The sequence below is a fragment of the Miniopterus natalensis genome, chromosome 10 (genome assembly GCF_054644295.1).
Source record: "Miniopterus natalensis isolate mMinNat1 chromosome 10, mMinNat1.hap1, whole genome shotgun sequence".
NCBI lineage: Eukaryota > Metazoa > Chordata > Mammalia > Chiroptera > Miniopteridae > Miniopterus > Miniopterus natalensis.
In genome coordinates, this window is record NC_142090.1 from 3479253 (window position 1) to 3499299 (window position 20047).

Here is a 20047-nt window from a genome sequence, read left to right on the forward strand (position 1 = left end):
GAATCTGTGTTGTTCATGAGTTTATTAAGTTCTTTAGATTCCACATATAAGTGAGATCATGTGATCTTTGTCTTTCTCTGTCTGGTTTATTTCACTTAGCATAATATTCCCCTCCATGCTGTCCCAAAGGATATGAAGTCCTTCTTCTTTACAGCTGCATAGTATTCCATGGTGTAAATGTCCCACAGCTTTTTTACCCACTCACCTACTGAAGGGCATTTGGGCTCTTTCCAGATCTTAGCTATTGTAAATTGTGCTGCTATGAACATAGGGGTGCATATATTCTCTCTGATTAGTGTTTTAGGATTCATAGGATATATCCTGTGGGGAGAATCTTAGGGGACGGTTTCACCACAATATTCATCAGCTTTCCAGGTGCATTTTTTATATGCTGATGCATCAAAATAAGCATATAGAGGAGTTTTGGATTATTCTTTGTCTGTTTTACTTTTAACTTAGGTATGTCTGGCTATAGTGGGGTTTTTGTGATTTGTTCCCTGACTTCATCTGTCCTTGGGTTGAGCTGGCACAAATGGCTTTAATTGGGTTTTTGTGTTCTACTTCCCAGACCAGGGTGATTTGAGCTATATATTCTCCGGTTAGAGGAAGTATAATCTACTTGCTCGCAAGTGCCCTTGGTTGGGGAAGATAAGGTCTTGCTATTCACAAACTGGCTGATACCGGCCCACTGTTTGGCGTTGTTTTTTATCTCAGTCTCCCCATTCCACTTGCTCAGGAACCTTCCTAGCTTCTCGCTATCCTGCTTCATAGGGACCACAGAACCATCATGCTGGAGAAGTCTGCTGTTTCACTAACAAAGTGCTCAGAGATGTGGACTGAAATAACGTACATCACCAGTGGTGCTAACACAGGACACAGGCAGTGTTTCTCATTCAAATTTTCCTTAATTGAACTATACAGAATATGTCATTGCCTGATTATGCCAATTTTGTAATTTCTTCTGTTTGTTGGCATTGTGGGTTTGATGGGAAATGAGCTGGGAGGATGCTTCTGGTTAGCTATCACTACATAACAAAACATCCCAAAGACTAGTGGTTTAAAGCAGCAACAATCATTTCTTTTTCTCATCAACCTGCAATCTGGGGGTTGGGGAGCACAGTGGGGAAGGCTCATATTTGCTGTCTGCAGCTTCATCTGAGGTGGCTAAGCAGGCAGCTGGAGAATTGGCTTCTGTATTATCTCATTTGTGTGGCTGCCAAGTTGGTTCTTCTGGCAGATGAAATACCAGCCAGGGGAGTGGGCCAGTGACTTCCAGTCCTCTTCACGTGGCCTCTCGATGGGCAACTTGGGCTTCCTCCCAACATGGTGGCCAATTTCCAAGGGCATGTACCCCAGAGAGCAAGGAGGCATTCTCCCTATCTCACGTTAGAAGTCACAACCATCCACTATTTGTCAAGGCAGTCCTAAAGTCCATCGAGTCTCAAGGTAGGAGACACAGGTCCCATAACTCTACAGAAGGAAAAACAAGTTCAGAATGCAAGAACAATGGATGGGACAGAAGATACTACTATAGCCATCTTTGGAAAATACAATCATTCACATTAACACATCATTGTAGGTTAAGAAACAACAACATAACTTACATCATTTCCAAAAGCTAAGCCATATGTTAGAAAGGATCTTCCGAATGTGATGTACACCATCTTCAAATATATTTCTCTCAGTTTCTTCCTTTATTTTTTTAACATTTTTATCATAATTTGCCCTTAGGAATTTTATCTTCCCCTCCTTTTGTTGCTGCGATATTTTTCCCTGATCATATTCCTTCTATTACTTTAACTTCCCTCTGTAATTTATCAGCATACTGTTTCTTCAATTCCTCTGCCTGATGTTTCAGCCTTTCCTGTGTGTCCTTGTAGATGGGATCAGAGAAGTGAACCCCTTTGTTCTTCAGCACCATTTCCTCTATCAGCTCCACCAGCTCCTGCACTTGAGCTTCCTTCACAGCTTCGCCTGCATTTTTCCTGTTATCGAAGGCACAGCAGCGGTTCCCACACTCCTTGATGATGTTTTGTAGGTTCGCTTCTGCCTCTGCTAGATACTCACTGTCTGGTCCTCCAAATTATCTTTGTGAGTGAACAAGATGATCATGTGTTTCATGGCCGGCTCCCCAAAGGTGGCCTTGATCAATGCAACTGTTCTCTGCTCCTCCTCAGTGTAGCGGCCCAGACGCACAACCAGGATGATGGCATGAGGCCGAGGGCAGGAGGCAATGACACACTGGCTCATTTCCTCACAGGTGGTCAGCAGTTTCTCTTTGGTGTCAAAGAGCCCTGGGGTGTCCACAACAAGAATCTTCTTCCCCTTCCAATCCTGCAATGCTGCCTGACATTTCTTGGTAACAGCATGGGGAGCAATTTTAGACTCAAATTGTTTTCTCCCAAGGATGGTGTTTGCTGTCGCACTTTCCCCACTTCCAGTTTTTCCCACCAGAACAATCCTCAGGGTGTTGTCCTCAAGGCCATCCATGTTCTATCAAGAGGCTCTGGGGTGCAGGTACTCACAGGACCTTAGTGAAGGGAAGGAGAGGGGGAAAGGGCAAACTTAGCTAATTGGGGACCATTCCCAACCCTCTTTTATTATTTTCCTCCCTGGAAATTTGTAATGGTCTATTATTCATGCTGATCCCCGGAAGGGCAGAGAGATGATAATAAAGTTGAGTTTCCTACAAAAGAGTCCAAGGCCGAGGTGCTGTCCCAGGGGAACTCACTTCAACCTTTAAAGATCTGGTCATCTCCATGCTATGTGAGCTATTCCTGATGCAATAAAAAAGATGAAAGCTTTCATTTTTTATAGGAATCAAATGTAATATTGATGTAAAGCTAACATAGATTTTACCAATATCAAGCTACATATGTGTCTCATTTGGAAATATTAATACAAAAATCCTAAATAAATTATTAGACACTAAAAAATAATACACCATGATTGTGTGATATATTTCAGAAGTACTAGGATGTTTCGATATGAGAAAATTGGTTGTTACGTTCCATTAATAGATGGAGAGGAAACTTACCTAGATGAAGAAAAGACATTTGACCAAATTCAATCCTGACTCAGGTTTAAAGAATTTCATAAAATTGGAATTAATAGATACTTCTCTCACATGATTTTATATAACTATAAAGTCAAATTTTTGTTACCATCTTTGTTTTTATGCAGGTGACAAATAGTGGGTTATACAGTTAAATAGTGGGTTATAAACTGTAACGGGTTATAAAGTTCATTTGAATGAAGAAAAAAGAAAGTTGTTCGGCACCAGCAAGAAAAAGAACAAGGAGGGAGGGTGGCTCTCCCAGGAGCCAAGCATCGTAGTTTCTATAACTAAAGCAGTGTGGTCTGGCCAGTGTGGCTCAGAGCTTGAGTACTGACCTAGGATCCAGGAGATACTGGTTTGATTCCTGGTCAGGACACACGCCCCAGCTGTTAAGCTCGATCCCCAGCAGGAGGCGTAGGAGAGGCAGCCTATCAATGACTCATCATTGATGTTTCTTTCTCTCTCTCTCTCTCTCTCTCTCTCTCTCTCTCTCTCTCTCTCTCTCTCTCTCTCTCTCCCCTTCCTCCCTCTGAAATCAATAATATTAAAAAAAACCAAAAAAACAGTGTGATGTTTGTGCAGAATAGAGAGACCAGTGAAACAAAAATGGAAAATTTAGAAACAGACCAAATTAATCCTACCGTGTTCATTTATATTCCATTCCATTGTGTTACAGTTACACTCAGGACGGCAGCATCTCACATCAATAGGGAGAAAGATGGACTAATAAAGCAGCTCTGAGATAACTAAAACCATATAGAAAAGGGTGAAGCTGCATCCATTGCCTCATGCCATTCAAATTCCAAATGGATTACAAGTTTAAATGTAAAAATCTTATCCATATAAATAGAACAAACATGGATAAATTCTTTGTAAGCTGTGTGTAGGGAAAATACTTCTAAGGTTTGAAATGGGGTGAGGAAAAGGACGAATAAGTGTGATCACATAAAAATCTCACAGGTAATATGGGACAAAGCCACCATACACAAATTAATGCACAAATGTGAAACTAGGGAAAGAAGCATTTTCCAACTTGCATAAAGGGAGTGAATTTTCCTGTTATTAAAAAAAAACAAAAGGCCAACAACTGGATAGAAAATGGAGCAAGAGATGGGAATAAACATTGAGAAAACGAAATTTAAATGTGCCCTGAATATATGAAAAGGCATTAACATACACTCATAATAGAAAAAAAGAAATCAAAACACACAAAATAAAATAAGTAAAATAAATTAAAACTACAGCTCTATTTCTGAGTGAGATACTATTTCTCTTCTCCAGGTTTGGCAAAAGGGTAAATGTTCGCTGGCAGAATCTGTTGGTAAAGGGCTGAGGGGAGCAGGTCCTCTCCTGCGTGGCTGCTGAGAAGGAAAACCAGTCCACACCCTACAAGGAAGTCAGCGCTTCCTGCAAAAGTACCTACACATTTTCCCCTGGATTGTCTGTCCCCAGTGTCAGGACTTATCCCTAAATTACACTGAAAAGTACAAAAAATATGATGCATGAGGCTACTTATTTATTGCATCATCATCTTAACAGCAAAAGACCAAAAACCTATCAAATGGCCATCAGCAGGGACTGGTTGGATAAACTAAGCTATAGTCACACAGTGAAGTGCTGTCCAGCTGTGAAAAGGGTTGAGATGTGTCTGTCTAGACCAGTGTGGAGAGATCTCCAGGATATGTCATCAGGTGAAAAAAAGACAAAATGAAGAAAATAGAGTTTACTTACCATTTCTCTAATAAGAATGAATATGAACTACATATATAACACTGTACATATATTTTTTATATATATGAAAAGGCAATAGCAGAATACTCTGGAAACTAAACCAACGAAAAGGTAATGGTATGGGGATGGGAGAAGCAGGGCGAAGGTCACAGGGACAGAAGCTGGAAACTGGACGTCTTGGATACACTTAGATTTCATAGATTTGATCTTGAAACCAGGTAGGTAATTGAAATAATTATACAACAAAAGTTATGTTTTAGGATGCTAAAATCAAAAGCCAATAAACAAATCTAATTGTATTTTGTGTGATGGATGAACCACATAAGAAATTGGTACCAGAGACTTGAAAACGCAGTAATTTCACTGTCCATCTCTAGAGGGATATATCTTAAGGTCAAAAAAGAAAAAAATCCAAAACCTGAAAAAAAATCTCAAACTGTTTTCAAAAATCATAATCTTAGGGCTGTGTGTGTGTGGTGGTTTTGAAGTCCATTGAAAAGGCACAGAGATAATAAACTCAGTGAATAAGTACCCTTAGTGTCCAAGTATGGTCTTCAAATGCCACTTCCCACCAAAAATTAGGGCTCTAAGATTAAAGTACTGATTTTAGGTCTAGGCAGGAAATGTTTGAGTGGAGCCTACACTCTCATCAACTACAAAGCCAGGATGCTCTCAATAATCACTAGGATCTTATCAAAAAGACTTAAAAGCCAACTTCAAATCTAAATGGATAACAATGGGCCAATTTGAACATCAATCATAATTCCAGTGAATCAAGATGTATCAAATATGTTGAAATCCATGAGTTCACAACAATGCCTTCTTTTTTAAATTTATCTTTATTGTTGAAAGAATTGCAGATGTACCCCTTTTTCCCCACTGACCCCTTCTACCCTGTTGCCTTCTTAAAAGTAGTCAATTGATCCCTTGGAGTCTGCTAGGAGAGCATCTCCTTGTTCTGAACATTGACAAACACAGGGAAAGAATCGAGCATTTATCTTGTTTTCCTTTTTATATTTGAGTATTATCACTTGTGACCCTTAATGAAGCTAAGGCAATCATTAATGTCAATTAATGTCACAGACAACCAAACATCATGTGCCTTCTGATGGAAGTTGACCACTGTGCCTATGAAGTGTTCCCACTAAAAACCAGTTAAACCTGAGTCTGATGAAGCCACTCCTTAAATATAACTTCACACCAAACCCTGGAGCTAGAAGAGCAGGTGAAATGATGCCATGAGGGTGGAATGGACACAGTGTACACGTTCTGTTCTGTGGACATAAGACTTGCCCTTTGTCCTATAGAGAAACTTCCCAGAGAGAAACAGGGAAGGTGGAAACCTATATATTAAGTTAAATTTAAAAGAAATCAAACAATCTGATTTATGGGTCATATTTGGATCTGAATTCAAACATTTTTAAAATTTTATGAGAAAATCAGTAAAATATGGACACAACTGGTAACTTTTTAAAAAATTCTACTTGCTTTGTGAAGTTTGATTATTGTTAATATTTAAAAAATTGTTTCAAATATTTACTGATAAACTGAAACAATGTCCAATTTGCTTCAAAATAATGTGGGCAGGTGGGAAGGGCGAGTATACAGGTGAGAGAAGGTTGGCATCAGTTGGTAATTGTGGAAGCTGCTCTAGGTTTCTTGTACTATTCTCTTTATCTTTGAATAAGTTAAAATTTTTCTGCAATAAAAAAATTTAATCTCTATGTACTATAACCACAAGTATTCCTGACCAAACACCTGATAAATTTTTTGTACATCTCATTTATTCAACCATATTAGCCTGCAAGGAAGCTAACTTTATTTTTATAACTATTATTTTTTAACCCTCGCCAAAGACATTTTTTCTATTGCTTTACAGAGGGAGTGGAAGGGAGACAGAGGGAGAGAGAAGTATTGATGTGAGAGAGACACATCAATTGGTTGCCTCGGTATCTGCCCTGACTGGGGCCCAGGGATTGAGACTGCAACAGTGGTACATGCCCTTGACTGGAATCAAATTCAAGACCCTTCACTCCATGGGCTAACACTCTAACCACTGAGCCAAATCGGCCAGAGCTATTGTAACTTTTTAAAAAAGTATTTTTTTATTGACTTCAGAGAGACAAGAGGAGGAGAGAGAGATAAAAACATCAATGATGAGAGTCACTGATTGGCTGCCTCCTGCACGCCCCACGCTGAGGATCAAGTCCGAAACCTGGGCATGTGTCCTAAGCAGGAATGGAACTGGCGACCTTTCAGTGGTGGGTGACGCCCAACAAACTGAGCCATACCAGCCAGGGCTTTTAAAGTTTGAGAGGGAAAATGGGAGGGAGAGAGAGGAAAACATTGATTTGTTGTTCCACTTACTTACACATTCATCGGCTGCTTCTTGTACGTGCCCTGACCAGAGGAGGATGCTCTAACCAACTGAGCTACCAGCCAGGGCTCCTATCTTTTCTTTTTAGCATCTCATTGGCATTTTTTTTTTTTTTTTAAGTTATTGACTTTAGAGAGAGAAGGAGAGACAAACACTGATTTGTTGCTACACCCATTCATGTATCCACTGGCTGACTGTTCAATGTGCCTTGAAAGGGGATGGAACCCACAACCCTGGCATATCGGGTCGACACTCCAGCCAACTGAGCCACCAGGCCAGGGCTACCACTGACAAACTTTTTGAGTGTTGTGTGCTTAAGTGGTTTCCATTGCATGGTTCTGCCTGGCGCTGTTTAGAAATGTGTATGATGTACTACAGCAGAACTGAATGTATGTTTTTATTTCTGTGTTAAATACTTATTCTCCTCTTCTTGGTGGTAAATTCTTTACTTTTATTTTTTAATGTTTTTATTGACTTCTGAGAGAGGGAGGGAAGGAGAGAGGGAGAGGGAGAGAAACATCAATGATGAGAGAGTCATTGATAGGATGCCTCCTGCACGTCCCCTAGTGGGGATCAGCCTTCAACCTGAGCATGTGCCCTGACGGGAATCGAACTGGTGACCTCCTGGATCCTAGGTCAATGCTCAACCACTGAACCACACTGGCCAGGCAAATTCCTTACTTTTAAATAAATGTTTTTCAAAAATGCTCAAAAAGCCTTCGTTTATGACTTCTTCAGACGTTTACAAGATCCAGAAAATCACAGATCATAACAAGCATCCTTGTATTTACCATTGATTTTAACATTTTTTCCTTCAAATTTCCCTTTAATCAAATGGAGCGACAGATGAAGCTCAAGTTCCCTTCGTCCCTCCTTCAGTCTTGTTCTTACACTCAGTCCTATTCTCCCCCTTTCCAAGACACAAACAGTATGATGAATGTGTTAACTTTTCAGTTCATGTTTTAATACTCATACATATCTATAAATAATATATACTACTGCTTTGTCTTTTATGCAAAAATGCTTTATGATACTGCAACTTGTATTTTTCATTCAATATTCTGAGCTCTGTGGATATTTAGAGAACTGATTTATTTTCTATTTGTACAGAGTTTCACTGTCTGAATGTCACAATTTTTTACCCATTCTTTTAACCATTGCCCACTCACTGCTTTCAGTTCTGCGAATTGCCTGTGCATATCCTTTGCCCGTATTTTTACTGGGTCACCTGTTCTTCCATTTTTAGGATTTGTTTATATAATCTGTACATTGTTGACTACATTAGGTTGCAAATGCTTTCTCCTAGTGTGCCTAAGTCTTTTAATTTTACTTATGCTGTCTTATACATAAATTTTTTATTGTGATGTAAATATAGCAATCTTTTCTTAGGTTATTTTGCTGTCTGTGTTTTAAGAAATCTTCTTCTACGCTGAGGTTACAAAGATATTCCACATTTTCTTCCAAAAGGTTGTAGTTTCACTTTTTACATTTATATTTTTAATTTACACCGAATGTTAATTTTTTAAATGGTATATAGTAGTGATTACCTCAATTTTTCTTTTTTCCCAAATGGAAAAGTCAACTGTTCCCAAACACTGCTTTTGAAGGTCTCTGTATTAGTTTCCTAGGGGCTGCTGTAACAAAGTACCACCAGCTGGATGGCTTAAAACAATGAAAACTTATTCTCTCTCAGTTCTGGGGGCTAGCCTGAAACTAGGGTGTCAGCAGGGCCATGCTCTGTCTGCAGGCTCTAAGGGAGGCTCTGTTCCTGGCCTTTCCCTTCGTTTGCGGTGGTGGCTGTGCATCCTTGGTGCAGGTTGGCTTAGGGCTCCATCGCTCCCCTCTCTGCCGGCGCATGGCCTTCCCCCCGGTGTGTCTGGTCCCTGCGTCTCTTCTTATAAAGTCATGCTGGCCTGAGAACCGACCCCACTGCAGAATGATCTCATCCTGTTAACATCTGCAAACACCCTCCTTTCTAAGCAGGGTCACCGTCTGAGGTCCCAGCAGAGGTTTGAATTTGCGGGGGGCGGGGCGGGGGGTAGGGAGACGCTCAATCCCTTACAGTTCGCTTCCGGTGCTCTTCCGGTTCCCACCGCTCTGTGTCTGTCTCTCTCCACACAAAACAGCACAGTATGAATCCTACAGATGTAGAGTAAATCCGACTACCTTCTGGGCTAATTCCTCCTCCTTTGCTTTTTTTTTTTTTTTTTAAAGAATCACGTTTCACCTTTTTCCAAATGAAATTCAGACTCTGTTCATCTAAATCCCTAGAAACCTCGCCGCCGTTTTGGTGAAACCGCAGTTAAAACTCACACCTGAACTTGGAAGAAGAGCATCGCCCCTGCCGCTCAGTCTTCCCGTCGGTGGGGCCGGCGCGTCCCCCGTCTACTCGTCACTCCCTCTGCGCATGCGCCCCGTCTCTTCCACCTTTAACCCCGGAACTACATCTTTCCTGGAGACGGTTGACGGCGCTTTCAGACCAATGGCCTAAGGACCTCGTTGTTTCGGAGGCAGCGGAAACGCTCAACGTGAAAGCGCACGAAGAGAAACGCAGTAAACACAACGGCCACCCCTCTGAACCGCGGTCTCCACCGACCGCTAACGCGACGCCGCGCGGGTCTCTCCGCCGGGCGCGCCCGCCGCCTCCTCCCTCCGCCCCGACGCCGCACCCCTGCGGCCGCCGCGCCGCGCAGGCTCCTCAACCTTCGAAAACGCTCCGTCTCAGTCCAGCCTCGGAAGCTGGCGCAGCTGCGGCCCGCTCGCCGCCCCGGGCCTCCCCGAGCCCGCCCCCGGCGCCCCCGAGCCCCCCGAGCCCCCAGCCTGGGACCGGCGCGCGCTCGGCTGTCAGGCCCCGGCCGAACCCGCCCTCAGAGCCTCGCGCCACCCCACTCGCCCCCCAGACCCGGAACAGAAGACCCGCCCCGACCCTGGGCGTCCGCGCGGGAGGAGGGGGCGCCCCTCTTTCCGGAACTAGCTCGGCCATGACCCTTCGCGGCTCCGCCCCGACGCGCAGGCCCAGCCCTGGCGCGGTGCTCGCTGGGACTCGCGGCCGGCCGACGCTTCACCCGCCACAGCGCCCCCCGCGGCCGGGAGGAGCGAACGCTGCCTGCGGGAGCCGCCCGAGGAGCGCGAACCTGCACGGACGTCCAGCCCACGCACTTGAGCGCAGGTTAGAGGACAGGGTCTTTCCCGTGGCGCAAAGGAACCACGGACTCACCGAGAGACTAACACCTACGGGAACATACCAGACAGAGGTGGCACCTCTCCTTTCTGTTTAGACACTATGATTCCTGGAGCGCCCTTAATCCCAGCTGATGGATTCGGGTAGTCTGGGACCTCACGTCGTGCTACAAAGACAGAGCATTGATGTACGCCCTGAAGCTTTTGCCGCTCGACACGAGGGATTGGAGCAAGTGGCTTTTCAAATTCCCTTTGAGCCGAGAGACTCTTGTCGCACTCGGGGCACCGGCAGGGCCTCCCGCCGCCGTGGGTTCTCCCGCGCTCGGCGAGCTGGCGCCGCGGGGCGCAGGCGAAGGGCCTCTGGGCCGGGTGCCCGCGCTGGTGCACCCCCTCGGAGGCCTTCCAGAGGGCGCCCCTGCCGCAGCCGGGGCGCTGGGAAGGCTCGTGCTCGGAGAGGTGAGAGTGTCGGCGGAAGGTCCGGCTGCACTTTGCACACTCCGGCTACACACCCCTTGGTGTGCACCCCGAGGTGCTCCGTGAGCCTCGACTGCCGCTGAAAGGTCCTCTTGGGGAGCTCCTCCCACTTGCCCGGGGCTCGGCCTTGGCGACAGTCTCCTAACCCAAAGTTTCATATAAGTATCAACTTTTTTTCATTCTACAGCTAAACCAAGGAGATAACAAGAGAAAAATACCTATGAGCTTGAGGCACGGGCATACATCAGAGCAATTAGGCAAGAGGAGTCAATTAGGGGCATAAGAGGAAATAAAAAAGGAAGTGATACAGAAACTGTGGTACATCCATAAGGTGGAATACGACTTACACATCAGCAAAAGAGTCCAGCTATTGATACAAGCAACTTGTGTGATTCTCAGTCATTATACTAAGTGAAGGAAGCCAGTCTCAAAGGGGACTTCGTTTTACTTTCTCTAGATTCTCAGTGTCCAGGATAAAATCTTCCATCAGGTTCAAACCATCACTGACTGTTATGGAAGGGATGCATAGCATGAATCCCCAACACTCTTCAGAGAAGGGAACATGGCTCATCCTTCTATTGTATTGATCACAATGCATGGTATTAATCAAAGACCTTCTGTCTGCCTTCTGCCCTGGGAGACAAATGGATAGCACAGCTCTCATGATTCACGTAAGAATCATGAACTTTCTGTGATACTTCTCTTATTCCTGAACGTTTGCTGACTTTCATTCTATGTAAAAGCTCAACTGATGTGTGTTTGGGGAAGTAAGGGAGAGGTGTATGTCCTATTTGGGGCAAAACGGGGTGAGGCATGGAGAAGCCAATTTCAAAATGGCAGAGCAAGGACAGTAGCATGTGACCACCAGGACACACTGGTAGAACATGGACATGTGGTTTTGGAAATCCTAAAACTTATTATGGTAGGAGGACCCGGTAGAAAAGGGATAGACTTCAACTCTTTATTCACATATTAAAGGCATTTTCCCCAAAAAAACCCACAAAAGGTCTCAGAAAACTTGGTTACAGATAACTTTTATCAGCACGTGATGAATGAATCCAAGGAGAATGTGCACAGAGAAGACAAGAACAGGGTTCAAACATTCAGGGGAAATGACTGGAAGATGTCTTAGGGGTAGACCAAGCCAAGCTTGGAAATCATCTTGACATTCTACCAAAAAGTGAAATTCATCCCTGTGCTCTTAGAAGTATTAGTGGTATTTCCCAAGATAAAAGAAATTCCACTTCTGCACAAATATGAGAGAATAGAAAAGTTTTATTACAGCAAAAATAAGCAAACAATTCAAGTGGGCGGGGCAGCAGTGTGGGGATGACCCCCCAGCAGTAAGTAATCAAGGTGTGAGGTGATGGAGGTGCGGTGGCAACAGCTCGTTTCCCATGAAAAGGAGAGAACTAGTTCTTCAGCTAAGTGGTTATGTTGAGGTTGGTCAAGCACCTTCTACAGGAACATCTGAATATACCAAACATGGTTCTCTTGTCTGTTGAATCTCTGTTCCTGGCTCTTCCTGGCATTTCACTTAGTTGGGTTCTGAGAGATCTGTTTTCCAGACAATTCTTTGTTCTTCAGTGGGCAGATGACAGGGAACAATTTTAGTCCTTCCATAAAAATGTAATTCAATGAATTTGCGCTCATCCAGGAAGAATTCGGTAAGCCTCTCTAGCTATAGATTATCTAAGGCAAAGAACTGACTTCTCTGACCACATGGGTAAAATGAGCAGCATGGTCCTAAAGGCAACAATGAGGAGTAGAAGCCACAGGAGGAGCTTATCTGCCAATCTAGACAGAATCCAGAGGAGAAACAGGTACTGGGAAGACACAGAGAAAACTTGGGGTCATGGTTCTTGGTTCCTGCATTCCTTTTCTCTGTGCGTCTGAGAAAGTGTTCAGAAGATAGGGAGCATCCGTACTTTCTGCTTTGGACTTTTAGAAATTGGGAATGTGTCCCTTCCCTCGTCAGTCAACCAAACCGCTACCTACTGCCAACAGGGAACTTGACTTAACTCCCTAGTTCTGAGAGCCTGAGAGACAGAAACAGAGAGCTCTGACTTTAGAAATGAGTTATACGGGGCAGGGACACATGAAAATTTGCAAGAAATATAGACATTTTTAAAAATTAAGCTTAAAGTAATTTGAATATGGTTGCAAGAATGAAGCCAGCATATTGCAAAATTTTCAGGATATTCTCAATTATCTTGTTCTCCTTCTCAACTTCAGCTCTGGCATTTTGTTGCTTGAAATCATAGTCTTTCTTCCTGTCTGCCAATTCCCTCTCCATTTCTGCCCTTCTCTTTTCCTTCTCGACTTTGTCCTCTAGTTTCCTGATTTTCTCCTCATACTCAGCCCTTAACTTACTCTGCGCTGTCTCCAGCTCTGCTCTGTATTGTTCTTGTATCACTTGGATCTGTTTCTGAATCTCCTCCTCAGCCCTTTGGTACATCTTATTAGTGTAGAATCCCCCCTGGTTCTCCTTCACCATGCGCTGGACCAGGTCCAGCAGCTGCGCCCTCTGAGCCTCCTGCTCAGCCCCTGTCGCCTTATTGTTGAACACACAGTGGCGATCCCTGAACTTCTTCATCAGATCCTGAATGCCTTCTGGAGCTTCCTTTAAGTAATCTTCGAACTTCATGCCATCCAAGTCATCTTTCCGGGTGAATAAGAGAATCATGTATTGCCTGGCTTTGGGTCCAAACATTGTCAGTACCTTCTCAATGGCCTGTTTCTCCTCCTTTGTGTGCCGGCCCAGGGGAACCACCATGATCACAGCATGAGGCCCCGGGGAGGTCAGGATGATGCAATTAATAATCTCCTTTTCTGTGTGAGCATCCGGTGTCTCGGTGTCGAAAATGCCAGGTGTGTCCACTACGACAATTTCACTCCCATTCCACATGCTGCTCCCTTTCTCACAGACCTTGGTGATGGATTTTGCTGCAATGCTGGAATAAAACGCTTTCTTTCCAAGGATGCTGTTCCCTGTGGCACTTTTTCCTGCTCCAGTCTTACCCACTAAGACAAGTCTCAGTTGTGAATCTCTAGGGTGTTGGTTTCCAAGCCCTGGGACATCAATAAACAAAAGTCACAGGGTTAGGACTGACCTCCAACCCTTTCCTCTTTAAGTTCCCCGCCCCTCATTGCCCTTCTCTATTGCCCACTCGGGCCCTATCCCATGAGCAACCTCTGCACTCATAGGAGGTCTGTAGAACCCCTGGGCCTGGCCTCTCTCCTGCAGGACTCAGGTAATGCTGGGCACTTCTCAGGAGTCCCTTGGGCTGCTCACTCTGACCTCTGGAAACTAAGAGCCCCCAGATTAGGGCGCAAAATGCTTCAAGTGAGAAAACTGAACCCCTGCTGGTGCCTGTTCTTTATAAACTAATGACCGAAGTAACACAAAGTCTGACTTCAGGGCATCACAGTGGAAGATCCCCCTCCCCCAATTTATATTCAAAATGGAAGATTTTTCTCCCCATTAAGAAGCCAGGTAGGCGGTGATTCAAGCCATCTCACCCTTGGAGGGGAGGAAGGGGCACACAGGCAGAAAGACAAAGTGTTCCTTTAAATTTCATGTACAGCCATCTCCTCAGGAATTCTGACCCATGGGAAACAAAATACATTTAAAGTTACCACCTTATCATAGAAATTGAATGAAGTTTTCCTATTTTAAGTTAATATGTTGAAGAGGTATAGCCAGTATTACCAGATCCCTGGGGTTACTATAAAACCCCTTGATAAATCAACAACAACATCAATAATAATAATAACTCATGCAGAGTAGCATCAGTAGAGTTACACTTTCTTAGTGTTCCTTGGATAGGCATGTCCACTTCCTAGGACAATGGGAAGTTAAGAACAAAACAGCAGAGCCTATCACCTGACTGATGTTTCAAAGGTAACTGTGTCTTAAGTTAACACCAAATCATCTAAATAGCTCCTTCCCTGTTTCTATTCAGTAATTTTCTGCTTATCTCTAATGTGTCTATGAAGCTAAAGTCTTCAGGATTTGTGAGGCACAGACTGGGACCATGGAAGACAACTGACAACCACATCTGAGAGCCTGTTTCTCCCAGAAGGAAGAGCCTGTCAGCACAGCCCTTGACAAAGACTGATTCCTGCAGGAGGAGTCCTGTATGACCACCATCTGTCTCTGCTTTCAGTCGATGCAAACACCACCACCCTGACAATACTGCAGACATGATTATAAACTCCATTTTATTATTCAGAGATATCATCACCATTCTCCCTTGATTCCTGTCTTCCCCTTACTTTCCAGATCCCACCCATGGGCAAGTTCTCCTGGCTCCATCCACAAATCTGACCACTTCTCTCCATTTTGAAGACCATCCTAGTAACCAAAGCTACCATCACCACCCATGCCTCAGCAGTCCCCTAACTGACCTCTAGTTCCATCATGCCCTCTCCTATTCTGTAAATTGGAATGATTTTTAAAACATCAAACAGAAGAGAGATTTAGCAGAACCTCCCACCCTGGTTTCCATAAAATCAGTAGTTATTCCCCATCTCCCACCTACTTTATCGTGAATCTGTTCCTAATCCAGGGATGAGAAAAACCATCCCTAAGGCTGAGTTTGCACATTTGAAAAGCAGAATCCTGGGATGAGAGAAGTAAATTTCTAGAAGCTGAGAGCACTGGCTACAGGATGGCTAAGATTAAGGGAAACTGCAGGTAAAAGTTCAGATTATTATTTAGTTAGCTTCACAATGGAAGACTCCAACCTAAAGATATCTTAGGGCATTAGTTACAATGAGGGAAGGAGTAGGAAAATCACGGGAGGTGAAATGAAAATTCACCAAAGGCCAGCTCCAACACTGCCACAATTCCCAATGCTAACAGAATACGCTAGTCTTCCTGACAGATTGGAGATTTGGCCATCAATTCTTCCCATCTCTGTGCACATGCCTCTTTGGGATGTGTTTCTGTACCTCCTCCCACAAGGTGCTAAGTCTGTTTCTCTGCCCCTTGCAGCTGGGTGGGCCTTATGACTTGCTCTGGACAACAGGGCAGTGGAAGCATGATGCAAGTAGACTCTGAAAGTGCTCATGCTCTGTGTGGCTTGCTGTATTCTGCTCTTCAGAACCCTGTAACTGCTTTATGAAGAGGCTGGGACTAGCCTGCTTGATGAGGGACACAAAGCCCCTTTATCCCTGTCACCCTGTCCTGCCCAAGAGCCTGCTAACTACCAGACATGGCCGTGGGGCTATCCAATTCAAAATTGTCCTTTTGCTGGATCTTGAAAGTATCATGCTAAATGAAAGAAGTCAGATGACAAAAGGCCAAGAACCATATGATTTCAATCACATATGGGGTATAAAATAGAAAGCAACAAGGAAATAAACAAAACAATAAACAAACTCATAGTCATAGGCATCAATATGGTGGTGACCACAGTGAAAGGGGTTGTGAGGAGGTTGGAGAGGGTAAAGGTGGTGAAATATATGTTGACGGAAGGAGACAAGGCTTTGTACAATGTAACACATAGATGATGTATTATAGAATTGTACACCTGAAACTTATACAATATTATTAATCAGGGTCACCCCAACGAATTTAATAAAATAAAAAGATTATCCAGTTGTGTGCTGGACCCCCAGATAACCACCTGTGCATGAGTGAATCTGGCTGAGATGAACCCAGTTGGCCCAGACCCAAGAACTGCCCAGTGACCTGCCAAATCCAGAGCCAAAGAAATGGCTTAGGTGTTAGGTGACTAAATTGTGATTTGGTGGGGTGTGGTGCCAAACCAGCAAAAGTTAAACTGATATTGTAGATTTCTAGAGATAAGCGAAAAGAAGGGTTATGTGAGAGACTGAGTGAGCCAGTCTGTTGACTTTGTTGGTCATAGTGAGGCCACCTGAGCAGGGAAATGAAGGACCCGAATAAAGACTCAATTCCTCTCACGTTCCTCCTTCCCAGTCCTCTGTCAGGCTGAAGAGAGGGGCAGAGAAACACCCAGAGAGGCTACAGCTGGCCCTTCTGCTGTGTCCACATTGTAGGAAGTAGGAAATCAGAAACCTTGGCAGTTTGGGCTCAGTCGGGACACTTTAACCTCTCTTCCTCTCAGAGGTTACTCTACATCATGAGTGTAATGATAGAAGGAAAAAAAGCCTCTCTTTTTCTTTGCAGTGGCCTTCCACAATGATGAGAAGCACCTGGTAATTAAACCCCAAGATTGTTGGCTCCGCTGATTCAAACAGCCCTTCTGTTCAAACCACAGACAAGATAAGCTACTCTCAAGGCTACATTCTTGCATCCCCCCCTCCCTTCTGTTTCCACAGCTCAGGGATAATTCACACCACGGAGTCTGAGTTATAAAGCCCCCCCTGCCCCCCCCATTCAACAGGCTTCTTTTACACTCTTCATAACTTTTGCTCTGAGCATGTTTTATAGGCCTAGGTAAAATACTGATGGGACACCTTCCTAGGGTACCTGACAGACTGTGGCCTGGAAAGCAAACAAAGCACTTTTCAAGAAAACCTCCCTAGTATCTGCCCAACTTCAAGGCAACCCAAACCCCTCCTTTCCTTGTCACCTAGCAACAGTACCTGCTTAAAACCCTAGGCCACCCTTTATTTTTTGCCCTTGTATTGATTAGCATGCATTAGCCCTTTCCCTCCTTCAGGGGCAGGAAAGTAAAATAAACTCCCTCCCCGCATCTATCTCTTTTTTCAGGTGTGAATTCTTTCACAGACCACATTGGCTAAACTCTAACAGTAAGGAGACAGTGCAGAAGATTGAGAGTAAAGAAAGAGACAAGTCAATGACAAGAAAGTAAGAAATGGAGTTGGAAATACTTTGTTGTTGCTCAGATGGGAACTGAGAGGCAGGACAGAAGAACTCCCTGCCAGGTCCCCAGTATTCAGCCTGGCCTGGGGAGCCTGAGTCTCTCTCACCATAGCTGGTATTGGATTCACTGACGTTGACACTGGTACTGTGGGATTCAGCTGCCATTGTAGTTTGAATTCCTGTAGATAAGAAACATAACTCGTTTGAGGGAAAGGGAGAGTAATTTGAAATTAAACCCTCATGCAGCCAACAGTTCCTTCTTTCCTATAAACTTGCTACTTGATTTCACCTCCCCTATTTCCCAGCACTTCTCCTCAACTCCCCATTGTCAGTTTCATTCTCGAGTGTTGTTTTTTTCCACACAAATATGAATGTTTCAAGTGCTTCCTCAGCTCTGGTACTAGGCACCCTTCCCCCCTTCATTCAGGGAACTATTGCTTTGAATGCCCTTTGTAAGTCCTCTGTAGCCTAGACCTTCCTTGGAATTCTGAACTTTTATATCCCATCCAGCTTCTCCACTGGGCAAGTTGTGGGCATCTCAAACAGAACTGGGCCAAAATGTAACCCTTGACCTCCCCCAGCCCCAGCCTGTCCTGCCTCCAGATCATATAAATGACTCTGTCCCCATTTCAGTAGGTGCCATCGCCATTATGTGCACCCCTATGTTCATTGCAACGTTATAGTAGACAAGATACGGAAGCAACCTAAGTGCCCATCGATTGACCAGCGGATAAAAACTCTGGTACCAATATACTGTGTAATATTACTCGGCCATAAAAAAAAAGAAAATTTTACCATTTGAGACAGCTTGAATGGGCCTAGAGAGTCTTATACTCAGTGAAATAAGTCAGTCAGGAGAAAACAAACACCCTGTGATTTCAATTATGTGGAATCTAAATGACAATAGAAATTAAACCAAAACAAAGCCGAAACAGACTTTTAGATTCAGATAACAGAGTAATGGTTGCCAGAAGGGAGCAGGTTTGGGGGCCTTGGTGAAAAAAGGTAAAGGGATTAAGAAGTACAGATGGGTAGATACAAAATAGTCATAATATGCAAAGTACAGCATAGAGAATATAGTCAATTATATTGTAATATCTATGTGTGGTGCTAGGTGGATATATAATGCAATCTACTCAGCTATAAAAAGCATGAAATATTGCCATTGGAGTGTATCACGCTAAGTGAAATAAGCCCAATGGACAAAGGAGAAGAGCCATATGATTGCACTTGTATGTGGGACATAAAAACAGAAAGCAACAAATGAACAAGACAAACAGACAAACAGAAACTCATAGACACAGACAACAGTATGGTGGTTACCAGGTGGAAAGGGGGTTGTAGGGAGAGATAGAAAAGGTTAAACAGGATTAAATATATGGTGGTGGAAGGAGACCTGATTTTGGCTAGTAAACATACAATACAATACACAGATGATGTATAATAGAATTGTACAGTTGATACCGATGTAATTTTATTAACGAATGTCACCTCAAGAAATTTAATGAAATAAAAAAATAATAAAAGAAATAAAATTACTACCTTGGAAATGAAAAGGGATATATATTATTCAAAAGTATGAAAAATAATCAGCAAATATATCTTAAGCAATAAGGAAATAATAAAAATAAGAGCAGCCTAAGAACTGGGAGAAAGTGCAATTCACACATCTTATAAAGAACTTGTAAATATATTTGATAAAGGACTGGCAAAGAGAAGATTATACAAAGAATTCCTACAATCCATTAATAAAAAGACAAGATAACCCAATTTAAAATGGGGAAAAGATATGAATAAGCACTTTTGACATAAAATATACCGTATGTAATTAGAACAAAGAATTGGTTGAATTTTTGCATATGTATAGACCAGTGAAACCATCACCACAAACAAGATTATGAGCCTATGGGTTTCCTCATGCCCTACAGTAATCCCTGCCCACCCCACTTACCCTGCCACCTCCCCAACCCCCCCATCCAGCAACCACTTGTGTGCTATGAGAAGATAGGCCTGGCAATCATTCCATGGTGTGAACATGTGAGGGGCTGAGGCCCAGACTCAGAGCTGACATCTTCCACTTCTGTGGAGGAGATGATGATGGTGTTCAGCGACATGGCAATTTGCTGATTCTAAATCCCAACTTAGGAAGAATTTTAGAAAATCAAGATGCTTTTTAACAGGAAGAAAGAGCTTGAGAATCATTGATTGCCTAAGACACTCCATTTTTTTATATTTGTTTATAAATATAGATGAGACTGCTCTTTTAAAAGCTTATGTTGGTTGGAAACCTCCTGGAAGTAATCTCAAACCGGCCCCCATAGTTCCTTGTACTATTCTCTTTGTGTGTAATAAAATGACTACTGAATACTCTACACCGAGCACCCTGATTAATGTTTTGTACATGATCTCA

At 43.5% G+C, this 20047-nt stretch overlaps 2 pseudogenes; both read right to left on the bottom strand.

Moving 5' to 3' along the window:
• Positions 1-1605: 1605 nt before the first annotated feature.
• LOC107524949 (GTPase IMAP family member 7-like) lies at positions 1606-2490 on the bottom strand (annotated as a pseudogene).
• A 10324-nt stretch (positions 2491-12814) lies between these two features.
• LOC148092144 (GTPase IMAP family member 4-like) lies at positions 12815-17802 on the bottom strand (annotated as a pseudogene).
• Between the last annotated feature and the right edge of the window lie 2245 nt (positions 17803-20047).